Source organism: Boleophthalmus pectinirostris, unplaced genomic scaffold (assembly GCF_026225935.1).
Source record: "Boleophthalmus pectinirostris isolate CB_2022bp ecotype Guang Dong unplaced genomic scaffold, ASM2622593v1 HiC_scaffold_8, whole genome shotgun sequence".
NCBI lineage: Eukaryota > Metazoa > Chordata > Actinopteri > Gobiiformes > Gobiidae > Boleophthalmus > Boleophthalmus pectinirostris.
This window is the reverse complement of record NW_026571515.1, coordinates 25,220,346-25,241,561: the sequence shown is the minus strand read 5'-3', so window position 1 is coordinate 25,241,561 and position 21,216 is coordinate 25,220,346. Positions and strand designations below refer to the sequence as shown.

Below are 21,216 nucleotides of genomic sequence, written 5' to 3'. Positions count from 1 at the left end.
CGGGGTGCACAAGATTCCTTCAGCACCACGGACAGCTCCTTGTTGAATACGTTCCCTTTTTCTTTCTTTTATTGCAATTCATTTAAGCTAACTTTATATTTGCTGGTGGCTCCCCTCCACCACACTGCATGCATCTGTCCTCTCTGTTGGCCCTTGCTGTGTGGGGTAATAGCAGTGTCACAATATTAGTCATATTAGGAGCGGATTAGTGGAAGTCTTATGGATGGGGTTCTGTGGAATGGGTTGCCAGATCCTGCATGCAGCTTATATCACTGTCGCACTGTTACTTACACACAGGGAACAGAGCCGCCCGCGCCCCTCAATACGAGCTGTGGAGAACATGACACACAGGAGCACCCCCACCTCCCTGCCCCACTCCCACATGCTGTTTTCATCTTGTCTATTGAAGTGCAGGGGTGAAGCATATCTCATGGAAAAACAGCTTTGGGAGGTGACACCTGAGGATTAAGCGCACTGGTCCAATGCTGTGCGGTGCAGATGCTTCAATGGGTGTTTACTATGAGCTAGCACACATCTACCTCCAAAGGCAATAAGTGTGGCAAACCAGATGTTTGTAATGAGACACGTAAGAAGCAGCGAGATCTGGGGGGTTATAGTGTAAAGTTAAAAAGGCCAAAAGCAAGATCAGGCATACTAGGAAACAACGAAATAGGACAATGTTGTTAAGATAATTTAAGGTGAGACAATGAATAGGAAAAAATCTTACATTTAGAGATATCAATATGAAACTTCTGTTGTAATTTACTCAATTTACTCAAAAGAACAAATTGTATTGCATCTTTTTCATCATCTTTTTTCACGTGATGATCTGTAAAGGCTGACCACTGACCATTTTTGAGACCTTCAAAGCAGAAACATGGAAAGAAGGTATAAATATCTTTCTTCTTTTTGATGACATTTTAGATTCTAAAAAACATAAAGAGGAGATTTTGGATATCTTATTTAGTATCTGAGTTAACCAAAGCTGGTTGAGATTTGCTTCTCCCCGAGTTTGGGGAGGCGTGACCCGACTTTGTGTGTGATTTTGAAGCCACTGTGCTACTGGTGTGTTGTGTCGCTGTCAGATCTTAACCACCAAACATCAACAACGCCACAGTAACAGCAAATAAAACAGAGCATCAGAGGCAGACGGAGTGACGGACACAGAGACACAAACTCAGGATAGTGACTCTACTTCCTACTTTATCGCCAACCTTCTGTGCTTTAAAAATCATGTCTCTGAAGTATTGCACCACATTTCACAAATAATAATAAGACAGTTTTGTCTTGCATCTAAACTAGAAGTGAAGTGCTCTGATCTTTTGAACACTTCTCAAAGTCTCAAAGTGAGTAGTTTTACTTTAGACAGGAACAGCTTACATGATGTGCGCTCACAACTTTAAGCCTGTGGTCCACAGCCACATCCTGTTGCTCTTTGTGATCAGAGATTTAAAATCTCATAAGATTCTTCTCGTGTCTGTAGTGTGTGCTTTTTGTTGCAGGTTTAAAACTTTTAAGACTGAAAAATCATGTAGTGTGTGGCAGCCTATAATTTGACTGAAAATTTGCCTAAAAAATTCAATTTCACCAGTTTTTTTGGAGTTAAAACATTAATATATCAAACTTTGAATTAGATAGTAAACAAATCCTTCTGTACATTTTGTCAAAATCTTGTTAAGTACAAGGTTGGAGATTTTAGTGTGTAGATGCTATAAGGGCTGATCTTCATGTCCCTTTGGAAGAAAATGCATTTTGAGAAAACATCCTTTGAAGTTACAATATCCCATATAACTCTATGGCTGCAGGTTGATTGAGTTAAATATTAAGACATCTCTTGGTGCAGAGTGGACAGTTTTGTTGTTATATACTGAGAGACCAAACTGACCAAAAAAAAAAAAAAAATGCACCTATGCCTAAATCCGCACTTCAGTTTTGGGGTCCACAGAAGTAGAAAAGTCAAACCTTTTTTCCTTCAAAATATTCTGTCAGCTATGCTTATTACTTTGCCTGCTAGAAACATAAATCAAAAGTAATACATTTTATTTTCATTTGAACAGAAACATCATTAATCTCACTATCACATGTGCAAACTACTTCCAATAAAAAAATAAATAAAAATGTCCTTTGCAGAATACAGATGCGATGCTATGTGTCACCCTTTAAGCCAATACAAATGCCATTGGATGTGTATGTATGTAAGTGTGAATGTAGTAAATGTGCAGTGTAAGTGAGCTTTATCCCCCATAATCTCCCTATAACCACCGCACACACTCTTATTGTTATGGTCCTAAAGTACATAATGCTTCACTGTGAATACATAATAGCACAATTAGATGTAATTACATGTGCTGTAGGCTTTGCCAACATAATTAGGCAACCATAAAAGAGCTGCTGGTTACACTTATGAGAACATAATCAAAGTCTGAGAGATAAAAGGACAAAAACACACAAACATGAAAAATGGAGTAAGGAAAGGCCTGAAGCACAGCTAGGCTATGGGACAAGAAGAGAAAGTGGGTTATTGTAGAAAAATATAATGCGTGAAAATGGGTGGAGTGCTTCATTTTAAAGGTTGAGCCCATTGTCTTTGGTAGATATAAAATATGTGTCAATAATAGCAACAGCACTATGCAAAAACTATGCAATAGTGTTACAGAAGAATTATTATGAGGAAATTTTATCACAGCTTTGCAGGGTGGTTTAGTATGTTTCTCTTTTTTTTTCTCTTTTTTTTTTTATAAAGTTTGTTTAGTGCCCCTGTGTTGTGCCTGTCCACTTTTTTAGCCCCTGTTTTGCTCCCAGCTCAACAGTTTAGGAAACACTGCTCTAAAGAAATACTGTCAACCTCAAGGCCAACACAAGTAAGGAGAGATTTACCAACTTTGATTAAACTATATGATATTTGAACATTCACAACATTTGACAATGATGGTTTCTTTGAACTTTCTTTTTCTCTGTTTTTCAGACCTAAATATTACAATAAAAAGCAATCCCACAAACCGACAATTTCCCAAACAAATGCACCTTCATCATTAAGTCCAGATTTGTTCTTCTATAAAGTCACTATTGTCTAGTTCTTTAGTCCTATCTTGCAATATTACACAATATTTCAGCCATGATTCACACCAAAAGATAACAATTCATCTTAGTCTTTTATGAATATATATTTTATTTATTTTCATTTGAATCTTTCAGGTCAGACATAACACAACACAACAGCATATGAGAAGGAGACTAGGAACACTCACAAGTCCAGGGCTAATCACAGTTCACCAGTGGCCGTGGATTCTGATTAGTGCCTCATTAATGTTGTTGATGGAGGAAACTGCAGGAGCCTGAGGGCTAAGTTGTTAAGTAGCATTGAACCAACCCTTTTAGCCTTGAGTCTTAGTGAACTGGTTCTGACAGGAACAGTGAGGCTCTGTTGACAATGAATCCTCCTACAACTCCATACACAGCATCGCATTGCAGTCACATGGCTCTACTGATGACTTAAAACATGCCAAGTAGAAAGTATACACAAAAGTGCAATTGTGCATATTGTCTCAATAGTAATGTTGTTCAGAGTCAAACTGCATTTCTTCTTCTTCTTCTTCTTCTTATTATTATTATTAAAAAAGATTTACTACACAAACTAGTCACAAAATAGTTTAGTTTCTATATCAATCATTTTTGCAGTCAGCTCACACCTCATGTCAATTAAATTTCCGGAAGGTTATCCAGTTTGTGCATTCACTGACAATGACCTTACTGCGTGTGCTAGTAAAGTCATTGTGCTAGCTTAAGACAGTCTTAATTACATAAACTGACAATGTGTTAGCCCGTTAGCCACTATAGCCTTGTGTTTGGTCTAGTGCTGGTCATTAACAGTGCAAATGAAGAGCAGCAAGTTGACAGGGCCCTGGAGTTACTGATGAGGTGTGATGGATGGCTCTCTACTCCAAAACATGGCACCTCATCACTCAGCTTGGACACAACACACACTCCTCTTTGTACCTTATGTGCTTTATCTTATTCTGTCCCTTATTAACCCACTGCACAACCACTTAGTCTATTTTTCACTGCCGTTCATTAGACAGTATTGTGCTGGCACTGCAGTCATATATAGCAACATGGGAAACAGTGTTCGCACATACAGCTCATTAGTTACACAGACAGGAACTGCTCTGTTTCCATCTTTGCAGCACTCACATCAGGGTTAATTGTTAACATAGGTTAGAAGACTTATGGTGTTTGTTGGTAACTTTAAATTGAAAATAAGCTTAATATCAAACGTTGGCAATAGCTTATAGCAAAGTTCGGTGGTTCTAATCCAGCTTTTAACATAAGCATTATTGTTAGTAGGGGTGGGCGATATATCGATATTTTAAATATATCGAGAGTTTTTAAACTCGATATGAATTCTGACATATCGTATATATCGATATAATGCTTATATTCAATTCTGATTTCGCCGCTTCGTTTGTTTACCTTCTCTCTCGTCGCCCGCGCGCCCCCGCCTCCCTGATTTTGTTCGCTCGTGTCTCCTTCACTCCTCACTACCGCCGTGAACGCTGAAAGTTGGTGCCAGTGAAAAGCTTCAAGCACCACGAACATTTTCCACCATTTACAGACAAAACATGTAAAGTTTATTTATGCAGAATATTTTAATTAATAATCTGCTGCAGTGTCACTTGTACAATAGTGTTTGGAAACGTTGGGTTTGGTCTGCAGTGGATTGTGGGAAACCTCAGAGCTCCTTACTGCTGGATAATAACTTGGATCTATTGAAATAAGGAACATCCTGAGCTTCTTCTGCTAAATGAGCTCATGGTTATGGTTCTGGTTTGGATAACAGAGTTAATGCAAAGATGAGCTTGTGTTGAGTTGTTTTATTTATGAATGAAAAGAAGGAAATATGTATTATTTCTTTTATTTTACAGTTAAATGATTATTTATGTAATTGGGTTTTTTTGTAATCTTAAATGTTCCTATATGAACTGCCGACCTCTTACAACTTCAATTTAAAAAAAAGGACCTTGTGGAATCTGGCAGATTTGTTTTTGCAAGTTTTCAGTTTTAGGGGGTTATTTTTTCTTGAACATATATCGAGATATATATCGTATATCGAGATATAGCAAAATATATCGAGATATATTTTTTGATCCATATCGCCCAGCCCTAATTGTTAGGTAGCTCAATTCCAGCTCCCGAGATTTCCGGTCGGACCTTGAACATGGCGACACGATAAAAACACTGCTCCCCGACTAAAGCTGAAGAAAAGCCCCACAAGCCCGAATTCTGATTTGAAGAGAGGAGAAACTATACAATACTAAGGGGGCTTGATGATGAGAAAAGGTAAAGCAAAAAAGTTTACTTCTACCGCTGGGTTTAGAATGAGCGAGTACGAGGAACAAGCTAGGCTAACACCCGAGCTAACAGAGGAAGCCGAAGACGCGGCTCAGGTACTCCCCGAGAAGCCAGGAGACGTGGAGAGAATGTCCGAGTTAGAGACTGTCTTGCGAGAAATAAAAGAGTTCTGCAGTGAAAACGTGGAAACGCTTAAGGACATTAAAGGCAATTCCAGCTCCCACAGGTGAATAATGTTGTTGTGTCGTTGAGCAAGAAACTTAACCCCTAAGGTGTGAATGTGCATGTGAATTGGTGGAGTGGTTCCTTGAGGTAAAGCGCTTTGAGTGCCTTGTAGGTGGAAAAGCGCTACATAAAAATGTGACCATTTACCAAGGTGACATTTAGTACAAATCCTGAGTGTGGTAAATTGAATGCAAATAAATCCAAATAATCATTGCAATTACTTTTTACTGCAACAATAAAGTTACCACTACTCCTGTAAATTATAATGGCTAATCATTTGTGCTTCCACCCATTATTAATTTTACACAGTCGGCAGCAGCTTAATCTTGTGATTGATCATTACCCATTTCGTCTATTAGTTCTCATTTACTAATTTAGAGTCTGACTAAAGGAAAAGTTCAGGCCAAAATACAGAAAAAATGTCTGAACTTCAATGTGAGTTAGAAGTATTTTACTTGAACTTCATGTCATGCTCATACAAGAACAGGAAAGTGCAAAAACAGTTTGAATGACATATATGTAACACGGAAATGATCAAAATGATTGTTTTGACACCAGTTCTATTGATAATATAATGTTTGATAATAGGATTTCTGATTAGCTTTTTATTAGTTTCTGATAACTTTTATTCTCCGTACCCAAGTCCCTCTTGTCACAAAAACATTGATATTTTATGCTTTTCCAAAATAATTACAAAATAGAAAATGAATTAAAAAGACTTGGCTTAGCTATACTTATATTCTCATCAAAAGAGCAATTTTCATCATAAAATAGCCTCCACTATGATGTTGTTCTATGAAGCTTATAATAAACATCTCCCAAGTGTGGGGTGTTTTATTAGTCAGTGCTCCCACATTATAGTTATTGATAATCATGAATGACTAAGGATGTAAAGATATCCACATATCTCTGTACAATATTTTCACAATATACATCTCACGGTACGATATTTATTGCAAAATTTTGTGGAGGCTAACAAAACTGTGAATATGCTACTTTTTTCTCTTAAAATGCCTTGACAAGACTTAACCCAAATAATTAAGTTATATCTTCATGTAGTCAACACTGAAACACTGCAAAGGATCATGTCTATGTAGTTCCCTCTGTTTTTTTTAGCTATTGCTGCAGCACAACTATTCATTTAAGAGACTTGTAATTCAATATATTGTGATGGTTCACGATATTATTGTGAGACCTTTCACAATATCATATCATGATATTTCAGTTATTGTTACAGCCCTATTAATGACTAATCAATCGTGTTAATTTTTACTAAAATCTGACAGCTATTGCCAGTATACGAAATAGGATTTATAGAAAACTTTACATCAAAAGTAGGCCTGTCTCAATAATTACTATATCTTAGTACATGTAGGGAGCTTTTTGTTATTTTCTGTATTGCGATAAGATATGAGTCATAGAGAGTTGAGTAAATAACTATGACTCATTATAAATATAGAAAGTCAGTGGCATAAATAACTTTTAATATTACTGATATGATATAATATTTTCTTCAGCTGTTTTGTTATTTGCTATCAAAAACTCGAGATTAGTCCACATAAGTTCTCCTGCTTGCCTTATACACAAGCTCTGGGGGCGCACAAGGGCTGAGTAAACAGTGGCTTGCCTTCCCAACCTACGTGTGACCTGTGTAGACTTGTATAACAGAAACAGTAATGGAGTTTGCTCTAGCTGTTCCTCTGCATTCTACAAGTCCTGATGTCATTAGCTGTCACCACCGCTCTCCCATTTGGGGAAAGAAACATTGTGTGCAGGTGTACGTGCATGCTTGTCTGAAATGCATACACAAATACGACACAAAAAAGTGGAGGTGGACGAAGAGAGGTAGCTGGCTAAAAAATATACGTGTCTGGATGCTATGGCACACCTTTGGGAGGAGGGATAAGAACACGGCTGCAGGCAAGGAATGAATTTACGGGGTGCGATCTCCCAGAAACAATTTCTTTATGTGGGTTACACACATTCAGACTGGCTCCTTGTCCCCCCGAGGCCCCAGCACACCACGCACTCTGCTGCAAACCACCAATGAGATCGCCAACACCTTTTATAGGACACCAGATTTTTATTTATTTTTATTTATCCCCAGCAGCTTTCTCTCGCATTCGTTCTCCTTACTGTGTATACGTGTGTGTGTGTGTGTGTGTGTGTGTGTGTGTGCGTGTACTTCTGGTTCTTCACTTCTGTACCTCATTCTTTTTTCATTTTCATCTTGTACAGCTGCAGCAGGAGGAATGCAACACGGACTGTACTTTTTATTCTATCTGGGTGGCTTTGTCTCATATTATCCACAAGGCACAGTTGGGATTGGAGAGGAGACAACAAAAAGAGAAGACATTTTTAAGAAGATGAAAGATAAAAAATAATGATGATTTGGCTCTCTGTCTGTGGCAGTAAAAAAGTGAAAAATTAATGAATGTGGACAATTTAGACAAGCTGATGTTAGAGTTAAGAGATGTAGTTTCTGATGAGCGCACCTGTTTTTAAGTGAAGTGACTCTTTCATACGTTTATATTGTAAATAGTAGGGATGGTATACGACCTTACAAACTTGCCACAAGACTCAGCACACAAGAGAAGAATTATGAAATTTGAGATATGAGCGTTTACATTTGGATTGGACAAAAAAGGGTTACGTGTTGATGAGTTACATCTCTTGAAATCAAATAAATAAAAAATTGTGAGGTCAAAATTGGAAAATGAACTGATATTAATATATTAGGAATTATGTTAAAATCTCATCTTGTCTTGTTCTCTTGGGCCCAGTCTTGTCTTGTGGAAATTGTGTCTTGTCCCATCGCTAGTAAATAGTCTAGTGTCAAAGATTTGTTGTTCTATTTGTACATTTATTATGCATTCAATTTGCTGTGCTGGAATTTGTGTACTTGCGTTGCTAACTCTTGACCAGGTTTTTGTTATAAATAAGAATTAGTTATCAACTGGGCTACCTGGATAAATAAAAGTTTAGGAGAAAAGGATGCAATAGACTTACAGAAATGTCTGCAAAAGTGTCTCAGAGTTATTTGGTAGAACATAGGTTTTGCTCAATACCACACTAACCTATGCCGTAGCAAGGAATTGCATCTGATCAGATTATTATTGTACTTTCCATAAACACTATTTTAGAAAAGCTTTGTTTTTCCCAGCTTTAAACTGATAAACTACCTCTGCTATATATTTTAGGCACCCTAACAAAGACGAGGGAGCCATATTTTGTGACATTTCTCACTGTGAGACTACGTTTAGAATTTTATTTTTGCTTTTCATTCAGGTCTTGTCTTATTTATTTGGGAGTACTGCAATATTGTACAACATAATTTCATAATTCTCTGTTGTACATTGCATGCCTCATTATTGGACACACTTCCTCCTTAAAGTGTCTCCAAATATCATTTTGATCCTGAGTACAAACCTCCTCCAGATCAGCCCACTCCTCTCTGCCCTCATCCTCTCAGTCATGGCCCAGCCTCTGCAGCTTCAGCACAAGAGCGTGACAGAACACAATCACTGCTATAATCCAACACACTCCAACATCCAAACAGCTACACACACACACTGCTTTAGGAATGTGTAGTCACCAGCAAGACCTTTACAACCACACAAACCGCTCATAGAATAAGCTATTTGTCTATATGTTTCCAATAAGTTTTCACAAAGGTTGTTAAGAATGAAAGATGAGCTAGATGCTGCTGAAACCCACAAATGTGCACAGACCATGTTATCCTCGTTCATTATACGTGTCTTCAGCTCTCCCTGTCTTCTCACGGTACTGTATATAGACCGCACAATCTGCTGCAACTATTTTAAATGTGATGACAATGACAAGTAGCTGTGCGTCACAGCGTGGTTTGTAGGTGCTTCAGCAGGAAAGGAATGTGCACAGGATAATTATCACATTCTGCTCGTGAGTTTATTCTGTGAAGATACAACAAGAAAGAAGCCAAAGACACCGGGACGGCATCTTTGTGGTGCTGTGCCGACAAAAACGAACCGTATCCACTGATATGTGCTCAAATATGCACAGACCTCTGTGCACCGCGTGCGCGTGTTTTTGGAATGAGGGAAAACTGTGAAACACGAGGCATCCACACTAATTTCTCTTTTCCACTAACTGGAATTATTATAAGTCAAACCACATGTGCAAATAGTTAGTCTAAAGCCTGCGTCGTCGACACAGAGTTGTCAAATAAAAAGTCAGCATAATCGAATCCCTTAGGTGTGTAATGGGCTGTTGGAGTCTTATTGAGTCTTCCAGGAGCTTCGTAATTCACACCTGAGGCTGAGAGAGATTTGAGACGTCGCGGGGGCACATACCTGTTGGTGCGGTGTGGTGTCGTTCAGCCCAGCCGGTAGAGCTCTCTCCTCATAGCCGCTACGCTCTTCGACACGGAGGACAGCCTGGCATTCCCGTCTCCAAAGCGTACAACGGTTCTTGTCTCTCCGTCCCTCACACGCGCTCGCACTCCGGTTTGTTCAACAGAAGTAGGAAAAGTTATTCCATCCCCATCCACCTCGGTGGTCTGGCCACAGACTAATAAACCCGCTGAGAGATGGGAGCTCCACGCGCTCCTTACTCCTTGCTAAGAGCCTCTCAAAGTTCCGTGCCTCCTCTTCTTCTCTTGAGCGCACCAGCATGAAACGGAAACTTAGTTATTGACCCACGGCGAAAACCGTAAAAGATCCGGGCCCAGACTAATGCGTTTTTTATGTTTGGGTTTCCTGTTTAAAATGGAGTTCAAGTGGCGGGACAGAGGTGCGATGCGGACGGAGACTTGGCCAGAGTGGAGTGCGCGCCTGTCTGTTCGTCTGCTGCTGCTGCTGCTGCTGCTGCTAAACGCTCATCTCTGAAGTAAAGTAGCGCACCCTAGCGGTAAGATAAGGATCAGCGCAGAACAAGAACATACTCTATGTAAATGATACAGTAAAGAGAAGAGCCCCATATGTTCTGCTCCAGGACATTCAGGATACTTGATATCAGAGTGTTCTGTCAACACAGGCTTCCACAGACACAACACATAAAACATTGTTTTTCAAACTATGGTACCACTATAGCACAGTGTCAATGGTATTCTAACACAAAATTATGTTTTAATAAAATAAGGTGATATAAGAGGTACTTGGTATTTAGATTCAACATAGCAATTGACATATGTCATTCCTTTATAGGATTCTTTAAATGTACTTATTCTTAAGAGAATTAGGGATAAGGTGAAAGACAAAAACTCATAACTCACAGAATATCTGCTTGTCAAACTGTTGGTCTTACAAAACAAGGATTGGTGAATTTTAAACAGTTAAAATATTCCATCTGCTCTGCTCCGGATGTGTGAAACCTCTCAGGGGACAGGACGGCAGGAAATAGTCTGAAATGTTTTTCACTTGAAGAAGGACAAAACAATATTGGCTCACCCACACACACCCGCACCCTCCCCCTCCACTGGGCTGTGTGAAGTTCAAATTAAATTGAACTCACTTTAGCTGTATCCATTTCCCCACAGACTCCTCCACCGGTGAGAGAGTGATGGACACCGTTCTCAGTCGGCCCGACCTGCCACTGTCTCTATATGTGACTTCAACTTCCAAAAAAAATTACTTCTTCCATAGCAGTTCTTTTGAGGAGGCTATACCCCATTGGCCCTGTGTCTGTGAGCAATACGGTGGGCTAGTTTTTCCCCCAGTGTCCCTGGTAACAGATGGTCAGCAGAAGGTATTAAGGCCATAGAAGTTAGGCAGGGGGAAACTTTGTTGTGAAGTCTCTTGCTTGGGGAGAAAGTAGCAGAAGTCAGGCCCACTGCTGCTGCGCTGTGAGGATAGTGTATTTTTACAAAGCTTCTGTGAGATGTAATCGAGGTGATGATGTATGGTTGCACACATGGCTGACAGAGTAATTGATCCATAGTGGGGGTGTGCGTCAAGGCTCACTGCCAGTCATACATCATTCCAGCCAGTGAGCTAATCCTTTACACTGACAAAGAGTTACCATCACTGAGGTCTCCACTCGTTCAGCCTCCTCATCCTCTGCTCCCTATACACTTTTTAGCCAGCCAGCCTGTACTTGAATTCCTCATCGCCCCAGTCTGTCCACGGAATCTCAGTAATGTGGCAAAGCTTCATGTTTTTCAGTTTTGTCAGAATCTTTCCAAATGCCAGAAGTCTCAGTTTGAGTAAATATAGTGTCATTGTGGCATCATAGCTCTACATTTTGTGGTTTTCTCATTGAAAAAATATTGCTTACAGACCTATTTAATAAGCACAACATGATTGCTGTGAATTAACTTCTTGGGTTCGTTTTAAAGACAAAACAGTAGGAGATGCATTTGCCTTGTTGACATGTTTCAGCTGCTAGGTGCAAGCCATCTTCAGAACTCTCCGTAGCGGCCAAAAGAGGTCAACGAGTAAATACACCTCCTACTGTATTGTCCTTAAAAAGAACCCAAGAAGTTAATGTACATAAGAAGATAAAATGAACGTTTTTGGATTAAGATTGCTGTGATTTTCTTCTTTCTTCTTTCTTTTGTCATGCACTCACGTGACATCACTGCTCTCTATAGCTAAGCTGGAGTTGAGTTGGAGGACAGAATTCTATGGTGAATTTGTCAGATTTGGTTTATGGTTAATATCTTGGTAATTACGGGACCTATACAGATGAAACAAAAACAGAAAGTGGTGCAGTTATTCAAAACCTCCCCATAGTGTTACATGCAATCCACTGTCATATATCTAAAATCATTAAATTCCAGAACATGAAGCAACCTATATGAAATAAATGAACTTATATATTTCAAGTTATTATATTTTTATTACACATATATTTATTATTTTAGTTATTAAATTCAGAATGGTATTTCGTTTCTGTCTTTACATTTTATATATTTTGTTATTGTGAGACAGATCAAATATTTCTTCAATTATTTTTGTTTTAGCACTGTTCATTCTGCATATTTTTCAATCTAATTCTGCTTCTCATGGATATAACCTACATGTGGGATTGGTCCTGTGCCTGGTTAGCTGGCAGTTCTCTCAAACTCTGCATGTGCACTGTTAGATAACAAACACAGAGACCCATGCATGAGCCATTCCAGATCTGCTTGGAAGGCATCAAAAATCAGTCTAATTCCAGTGGGATTGATGGCATTTTGCACACGGCCCACACACTCTCAGCCTGGTGGCCTTCCAGTGCCACTGCACATTTGAAATGGACCAGGCCCAGGCCCCAGTGCATTTCTGTCACAAGAAGATAGTGGGTGGCCCGAGAGAGCAGCTTTGCAACAACATGCATCCATTTTTGTAGTGAAATACTGACATTTACTCTGCTATACTGTATAAATATGGTAATATTTAATAAGTATGTTTACTTTGTGCACCTAAGTATTTACAAGAGTCGTTTCATGATTTTATGCAAGACTGTCCTTTTTGCTTTTCATGTCCAAGTATCCTGTGGTGGGCATGACAAAAATTATGGCTTTATACTATGAGTATTTGTATATTTGTGCTACAGAAATTCTTTTTGAGTACTCGTTGCTCAAAGCCTGACACCACATCATGAACACTGTCATTAGTTTATTGTTACTCATTGGTTTCAATGGGCTAAATGCAGAGTAAATAATCTGAATCGGACAGATGAGATGGGATTAAATGGAGGATCATGAGATAATCCCTGCACATGTGGAGATTGACACGTGGCTCTGCAAATCCTCATAATTATCAGTGTGACCATCAGACAAATAGCAGCTGCTCTAGCTTTTGATATGCAGTCATATTTTCCACAATAATTACAATAAATTGAAGACTACTGAAGGAACTGTATTAACTTCAATGTGGACTGATCTAACACTGTGCTGCAGTATGGAAGTGGGAGCTAAAAGCAATATCATTTACATAAAGTATATTGTATAATGTACCGGTAGTTTACACCATATACAATTCTGAAGCAGTATTTTCAAATCACCATTCAAAAAGCATCAAACAACTACATTATTTCATCTCTCTGCTTTGTAATGTAATATTTGTCAATGCATCATGTTTGGCAGACTTTCTCAGCAGCATTAGCACATGAAAAACAGCAGCTGGAGTGGACCTGGCTGTGTATGCGATTGTTTATTCCCGTATCATTTATAGCAGCTCTCATAATGCGACCTTGTTTGACCATACAAATGAATGCTCTGATGCACTGTGTATCTATGTTCACATGAATAAAATTTTGTCTACATGGGAAATAAAAAGTTTTATTCCAACTGTAAAAAGCTGAGGATGCCATTTTGTACTTGAAAAGTTCCTAGCAGGACTCGGAATAATGCGGTACAGTAGATCACTTATCAGAGGCTGTAAGTTGAGTTGAAAGACGGCGCTGCTCAGGGCCAAGAACACTTTATCGCAAATAGCAGCGGGGTGCGCCCTCCCCACCTCCCTCCTTCGGCCCCTCTGTCGGTACTACACTTCTTTCACTCACAGATGTAAATGTTCAAACAGACTCAATTCTTCAAAGCTGTGACGAGCATAAAAGCACAGTCTCCACCCTCATTGCTAATTGATGGCCTTGCACCGCTGCAGAAAGCCCGATGAGGATGACTTGAGATTCTGATTAGAGGTAACTACTTCCATTACATTTTACATAAGGGACGTCCCAGACACTGTACAGAGACTCTTTCAGTTGGATTCTTCTCTTTAAAAGTCACCAAACAGAAGCACATGTTTATATGCAATAATGTATATGCAATTAAAGTTATCTGAAGTATAAACTTTAACAAATATGTCTTCATGATAAAACAACAGCAATCAAAATGAGGCAGGAAGAACATGTTTTGTGATATCAAGTGACAAAAATATTCTCTATGAGCAACACTTCAGTTAGGCTATTGTCAGCTTAAAATGATTAAATCAGAAATATTGCTGAGTAATCAATTACTGAAAGGATGGGTAATTACAGTTCTAATGTTTACTGCTGTTAAGACTGTAGGTATCAGCTGTAGGTGATGAGAGTTACAAAAAAGAACAAGTGAACAATGACCAAGGCAAGTCCTTTTTCATCATTCTTCAAAAATCCTTCAAAAATTTGACATAAAAACTATGTTGTAAAGGTGCACAGGTGTGAAAAGCCATGCCCCTCTTCAGTGGTCCACTCACGCTCCTATAGGCCCAAGGACACAATGGACAGCTGCGCTCAGTCTCTGATAAACACAGCCAGTGCTTACGTCTTTGTACAGGAAATGAAGAAAAATGTGTCAGAGGAACGTTCACTGCTGCTGTCTTCTCCAAATGTCAGGCCTTTATGCCGAGTCCCTGCTTGTCAAGCTCCTCACAAGTGCACACACAACAGGATGGCACCCGGACACCTCTGCTCAAGTCTGCAATATGAAACAACACTATTCTTAGACACCCAGATGAGCCAGTTACACAAGCTTATTCAAATGAGCCAGCATGTGTGCACCGAAAAGTAACTCTCTCATTTGGATCAGGGAAAATGAAAATACAAAAGGAAATGGAATTTATTTGGGCAGAACCATCAAGGCAAACTTTGACTTTCATGAATGCCATGGAAAAAGAAGGAAAAAGAGGTTAAAGGTGCTTTATGTAACTTTCCAGATTGAAAGCTTTTACTAATTTGCCTGGAATGTTCCACAGAATAGCATTAAATCTTAAAGTAAAAACTTCCTCCCCAGATCAAACTTGACCATGTGATGCCACCAGGTCAAGTTTGGTCTGTGTAAAGGCGAGTAAGAAAGCATGTGGGGGCTGTACGAAAGTGGAAGAGGCAGAATGTTCCAGAGTTAGGGGCCGGCCACAGAGAAGGCCCGGTCCCCTCTGGTTTTAATTCTCATCTTAAGCCCAATTTATGATCATACATCAAAGCATCTGTGTCACAATGCAGAGAGACTGCGTCACCATGAACCCCCTCCATAGAGCGTCTGCGTCGACGGACATGCACCTCCGAAATTTTGTTACTACGCATTAAAACGACACAGACAGCAGAGGGAAGTGATGCAGACAATGAGGACTGTGATTGGTCCTCTCTACATCCTCTCTACAAACGTTTCCAGTACTCTGCTTTCCTGCTTCAATTTGTGTAGACGAACGTAATTCTAGCCCCCTAGTGTTGTGGTGGCGAATTACTTTGCTGCGGATAGACCTCGATGCAGATCCATAAATTTAAAACGACAGTGACAATTTCACAGCGGCAGTGTGAGTCAATGTAGAACTATAATTTAGTCTTTAGGCACCAAGAGCTGGAGCTGGCCCTCGGATCTTAAAACATGCGTATGGATGTAAATTTGGAGGAGGTCCGAGACGTATTGTGGGGTCAGTCTATTGAAGGCTTTAAAAACAAACAATAAAATCTTAAAATCCGTTCTAAAATTAACAGGAAGCCAGTGAAAAGATGCAAGAATTGGGGTTATGTGCTCTCTTCTTTTGGTTTCTGTCGTGCCAAAGAATTTTGGACTAACTGTAGTCGGTAAAGTGCCTTGTGTGAGATGCCAGAATAAACTGCAGTTACAGTAGTCCAGGTGATGAAATAAAAGTGTACACAACTTGTTTAAAAAGTTTAACGATAAAACAGGTTTGACTTTGGATAAAAGCTGCAAATGATATCTTTGCTTCATTTCAGTTTTAAAAAGTTTTAGGTCAACCAAGCCTTGACGTCAGATAGACAGTCGAGTAGGGGAGTCAGGGGGGCGGTGATTGTTCTTTGCTCTGGGCAAGTAAATGGGAGCAGGTAGAGTGCAAAACGCATAGGCCCCAGAACTGAACACTGCGGGACTCAACTAAGAAGATGAGTGAACAACGAGGACCGCCCACACAGGTATGACCTAAACCAGTCCAGGGTGGTCCCCCTGGCACCAACACCTTCTTTAAGTCATTTTAAAAGAGTTGCGTGGTCGACTGTGTCAAATCAGTGTCAGGCAGAATCAGTTATTTAAAATAAGTCATTAAAAACCTTTAAAAGTGCTCAGTACTCAGTGCTGTGAAATGATTTAGCTAGACTGCTTGACTAGACTTGCTAGAATAGCTTGACTGGAAAGTGTTTAAAGTGCCATTTTCATCTAAATCATCATCATCTTTATTCTGGACTCATGGTCCATTTTAAAAACAGACAAGGGCAGTGACAATACAAAACAATAAACATTTATGTTTTTAAAAGACAACCATACCAGTGTCTCCACATACTGGACTGATATTTTACTGCACTGAATCTCAAATTTGTGAGTGACATTATTATTTCATTGTCTGATTTGTTCAGTCTGCAGATAAAACTGTACATTAAAATTTTTAGTGCAGCTTGCAAAGTGTTCACTCGTGCAGTAACAAACATTTCAGTTGCACTCCTCAAAAGCACCCGTAAAGCGTCATTGTAAGCAACATGCAGTCTTTGCAAACTAGCTTTTTTACAATTAGTCCAGAGGTGAGCTGTATACAACGGTGTACAATATAATTTAAACAATAACAACAATAACAAAAAAAAAGGCTGCAGCTATGAAATAACCGCTTTCTCCATGATTTTTGACACAAAGTGAGGTTTGGAAATTGTTCGATAGTTTGGTAAAATTGTGTGGTCAAGACCTGTTTTTGTAATCAATGGTTTGACAACAGCTCTTTTACAAAAAGAGGGCACAATGCCAGAAGACAAGCTGCTATTAAAAATGTCTTTGACCAAATTGCCAAACATGTCCCGAGCCTCTTTAAAAAAAAAACGAAGTGGAACTGGGTCTGTGGGACAGGACAATGGCTTAAGTTTATTAACAATCCCTGTGAGTACAGACAATGATACAGGCTCAACCTGATTAAAAGCAGTTTTAAAAAGCAGCTAAAAGCTACGTCTAATGAACTAATTAACTATTTATTATTTTTTCTATACCTCCAAATAGTTTTGACGTGTAGCAACCTGAGCCAGAAGAATTTTGAGTTTAGGTCAGTTTTGGCCTATATTTTATATGTTTAATCAGCCCCACACAATGAGATATATGGGGCTATCTATACAAGGGCTTGTTCTCATAATCCCGACCCCTTGTATGAAAACACAAGAGCCATAAAAGTGTGGGATTACACTGTTCCACTCTGCTGCGGCTCCTTCAGGATCTGCCTCTGCTCCTGCCCTGCTGTAATCCTCAGACACTTCTGTCTGTCTCCTCACAGCCAACACGCTCTTTTGTGTTGGGAAATCTCATAAACAGCTTTAGTTCTTATCAAGATGGGATCAGAAAAAGAAGGCTCAATCTGGACGGAAAGATGGATTCAAAGGCACTGGTTTTCCATTTATTAGTTTTTGAGCCCCATACCCCTACTATTTTGGTGTAATTAATTACAAGTTACATTCATAGATACATTAATACTTGGTGTTTTTTACTCCTTTTCTTTCTTGTAATGTTTTTTTTTTTTATTACATTTTTGTCTTTCTGAGCACTACCAGGTCTATAGTCAACAGCTCTAAATAGACCAAAATCATGAGAAAATATAGTCTTAAATTATATAGTCCAATTTGTTTCACAGGCAAGTGGTTACTCAAATAACACTAATAGTGGCAGAGCAAACATTTCCTCTCTTTTGTCTTCCTTTTAAAGTCGCTATCTGTAATTAGATTGGCTGTCCCTGTTGTATTACCATATCTATCTATCTATTGTATCTACATTCCTTCAGTCTGATAGTGTGACAGGTTTGTCCTGCAGAAGACCAAAGAAAACAGGTGAATCTGAACAAATACCAGGTGAGGAGAGGAAGGAGGGATTTCACGTGTGCCATCTGATGAAAAAAAAAAAATAAATCAAATAAACTTGCGGATGGTAGCTTTAAGTATTTATCTTTTGGAGGTATTATTTCTTTGCCTGGATTGTAGCACAGTTTGACATTTGTATCTATCATGTATTGCATTTATTCAGTTAGAGATGAGTTTATTCCTCAAAATACACTGAAAAATCCTCTGGGCTGAATCACCTCTCCACAGATCTGACTTGTATGAATTACTTAGTTTAATGCTATACTGTGGAACAGTATAGCTAACATACATGAACATTCACATAGCGAGTGGCTCCCTCTTTTCAGCTTAACTCGAGGAAAAACTAAAACTAAAACACAACACTACCCACGCCAGTCCATCTTTCCCACAATCAGGGAACAATGTAGCTCCATAAAATGCTTCTTTATAAAAGAAAAATAGACATTTAAGCTAGGGTGACCGTATTTCCCTTTGTGAAAACCCGGACAACTTACCGGGGGTGGAAGGTGGGGCCTCGACATTGAGCTACTCTCACCTCGCAACGTGTGCACATGGCCTCCCACTTGTCCCAACTGGGACGGAAAACAGAGAATTTCTTGTTCAAGTCATTGTTAAAAGCGCCTTTGCGCTTCTGTAAGTTGCAGACTGACCGACTGTTTGTGCTCGCTCCTTCTGAGTCACAGTCGCTACGAGAGGCGCTCAATTTAATGGCCCCAATGAACCGTAATGAAAACCCTGACATTTCCATCACTTTATGAAAAAAAAAAAATAACCCGGACGCCCAGGACAGGACACAAAAACGGGCATGTCCGGGGAAAGACGGAAGTTTTTTCACCCTAATTTAAGCAATAGCATTTCCATAGTGATTAGCAGACAATGTACTCTCCTCCAGAAAAGTTACGCAGTGCACTTTTAAGGAGAAGCACAAAAGTCAGGAGATTGAGTGTGGTGAGCATTAACAGCTTACTCTATAGAAAATCCTGCAGTCAAAAGTCACCCATCTATGCATGAACTCCTCTGGCTGAGTACATAAGATGGATTAGCACAAGCTTTACATATTACACAGGAGGCATAAAAGTTTCATTCTCTTGCCAGTCCCTATTGTCTCTATGCTAATGAAGTTCTCAATTACCAGAAAGTTTGTAACATAAACCTATTTTGGCTTGGATTCAGATTCAAACCTCTTTAAATTGCCTTAAACTCTCTTTCGTACACAGATAATCCATTGAGGAAATGCAGGGTAATGGACTGAAAGCGGTCCAGTGTGTGCGCATAGACTGCCAGTGGGACACACTACATTCATTCATTTATCTCTCCAAGCTCCCTTGTGCTTCCCCTATCCACCTGCATCTTGTGGCCCCAACTTATCACTTTAACCTCCAAATTCCCCCATGACAGCAACTACTCATGATTAATGGAAATACACACTGGCTGGCCACTGGCTAGGGTTTCTCACTCACTCTTCTGCTCTTTCTCTCGTTTTCCCTGTGGTGCATTTAAAAGACACTAGAGGGAGCCAAATATTAAAGAGATTTTGGAGGAACCCACCTGCATAGCATAGTATTGAAACAGAGGCCAAGACTGCGAAGGGGAATATACCAAAATAGCATATTAAAAATTCTACAAGGTGCAGCCTTGAAATCCCAAATCACATCGGCAACAAGCATGCAGACTGGAGGCCGGCAGTGCAGGTAAAAATGTTATAAGGTTCAGGTTGTGTGTACTACTGGGATTTCAGCTCCCTCTAGTGGCGTATTTTGTGACGAATCCATGCAGTTTTGTCAGTTATATAAGTTCCACATGTTTAGGACTGAAATAAAAGATGTGAATTAAAACAACTTTGCTCTTTCCAACTATACCCCTTATTATACAGGGCTGGGCGATATGGTAAAAAATTATATTGTGATCTGAACCTGAGACAATCTGGTATTTTGATGAGATAGTCAAATTCTGATCTTGTGCTTTTTTGTTTGACGCAGCATTTTTTTTCTCGCGCTCAAATACTTTTCTTTATCCACTTCTTCAGTTGGGCAGCATCTGTCATGCTTTGTGAGTAAAAGCTGGATTTAACCAATCACAGTGTTGTGAGAACAGTCAGAGGTGGCTTTGGTTATCTATTAAAGGAGGATAAAAGGCATCACAAACCCCTACAGGTATAAATCAGCTTGACCCTTTTCATTCTTTTCCTACCTTTCCTACCACTCACTCCACTAGATGTCGTTGTTTTTTTCCTTACAGTAATTCTCAGCTGGGTCCGGGTGAATGGAGGACACAGTGAACCTTTCTCCCATGAGTTAAGTGCTTGTTGGTCATGACAGATGACTCACTCTTCATTGCCGCCTTGAGCTTGGTCCTCCTCTCTGCCTATTGTTCCACAATGACCAGCGATGAGAAACCTTTGCTTATGTTTTTACATTGATACTTTAATTGTGAGAACAGGACCCTTAAAGCTTAACTTTACCTAAAAAAAAAATCTATCTAACTAACTGTCCAACTATCTAACTATCTATCTGTAGGTTTAGAGTTTGTGCTGAGGTTTCTGAGGGCTGCGTATAACAATCCATACAATGGGCACTTGCCATTAGAAACATAGAAACATTTAGGCAACTGATCCATGCTGTATCCATGCATTCATGCTGCTGTGTGGTCTATAGTAGAAAGTAAACCATGATAAAATAGACAGGTGGGTTCTGCTGAAATAGGCCTATATTAGAGCCCCCAAATTATTTATCTAGACCCTTATGGTTTACTTTTAAAAACTCTGATAGACGATGAGATGAGAGATAACCTTTTTACTCAGGAACAATATCAAACGAAAAGGGGTGATTTTGTTTAGTAATCTAAGTTTATCTTATTTTTAGTCTGAGAGTCTGAATAAATTGTTTACTGCCACAATGATGTAATTGAATTTGTAGCCTT

General features: G+C 39.4%; 1 protein-coding gene across 2 annotated transcripts in view; it reads right to left on the bottom strand.

Annotated features, from left to right (window-relative positions):
• LOC110164848 (chemokine-like protein TAFA-2) overlaps positions 1 to 21,216 on the bottom strand; it is a 104,623-nt gene that overhangs the window by 82,752 nt on the left and 655 nt on the right. Inside the window, exon 1 of one of the 2 annotated variants that reach the window (XM_055165862.1) lies at positions 9,906 to 10,360. The exons of the other annotated variant lie outside the window; for it this stretch is intronic. The gene's annotated coding sequence lies outside the window, so the exon portion shown is untranslated. Of the gene's footprint in view, positions 1 to 9,905; positions 10,361 to 21,216 lie in introns of those variants that run through there. 2 annotated transcript variants of the gene reach the window in all.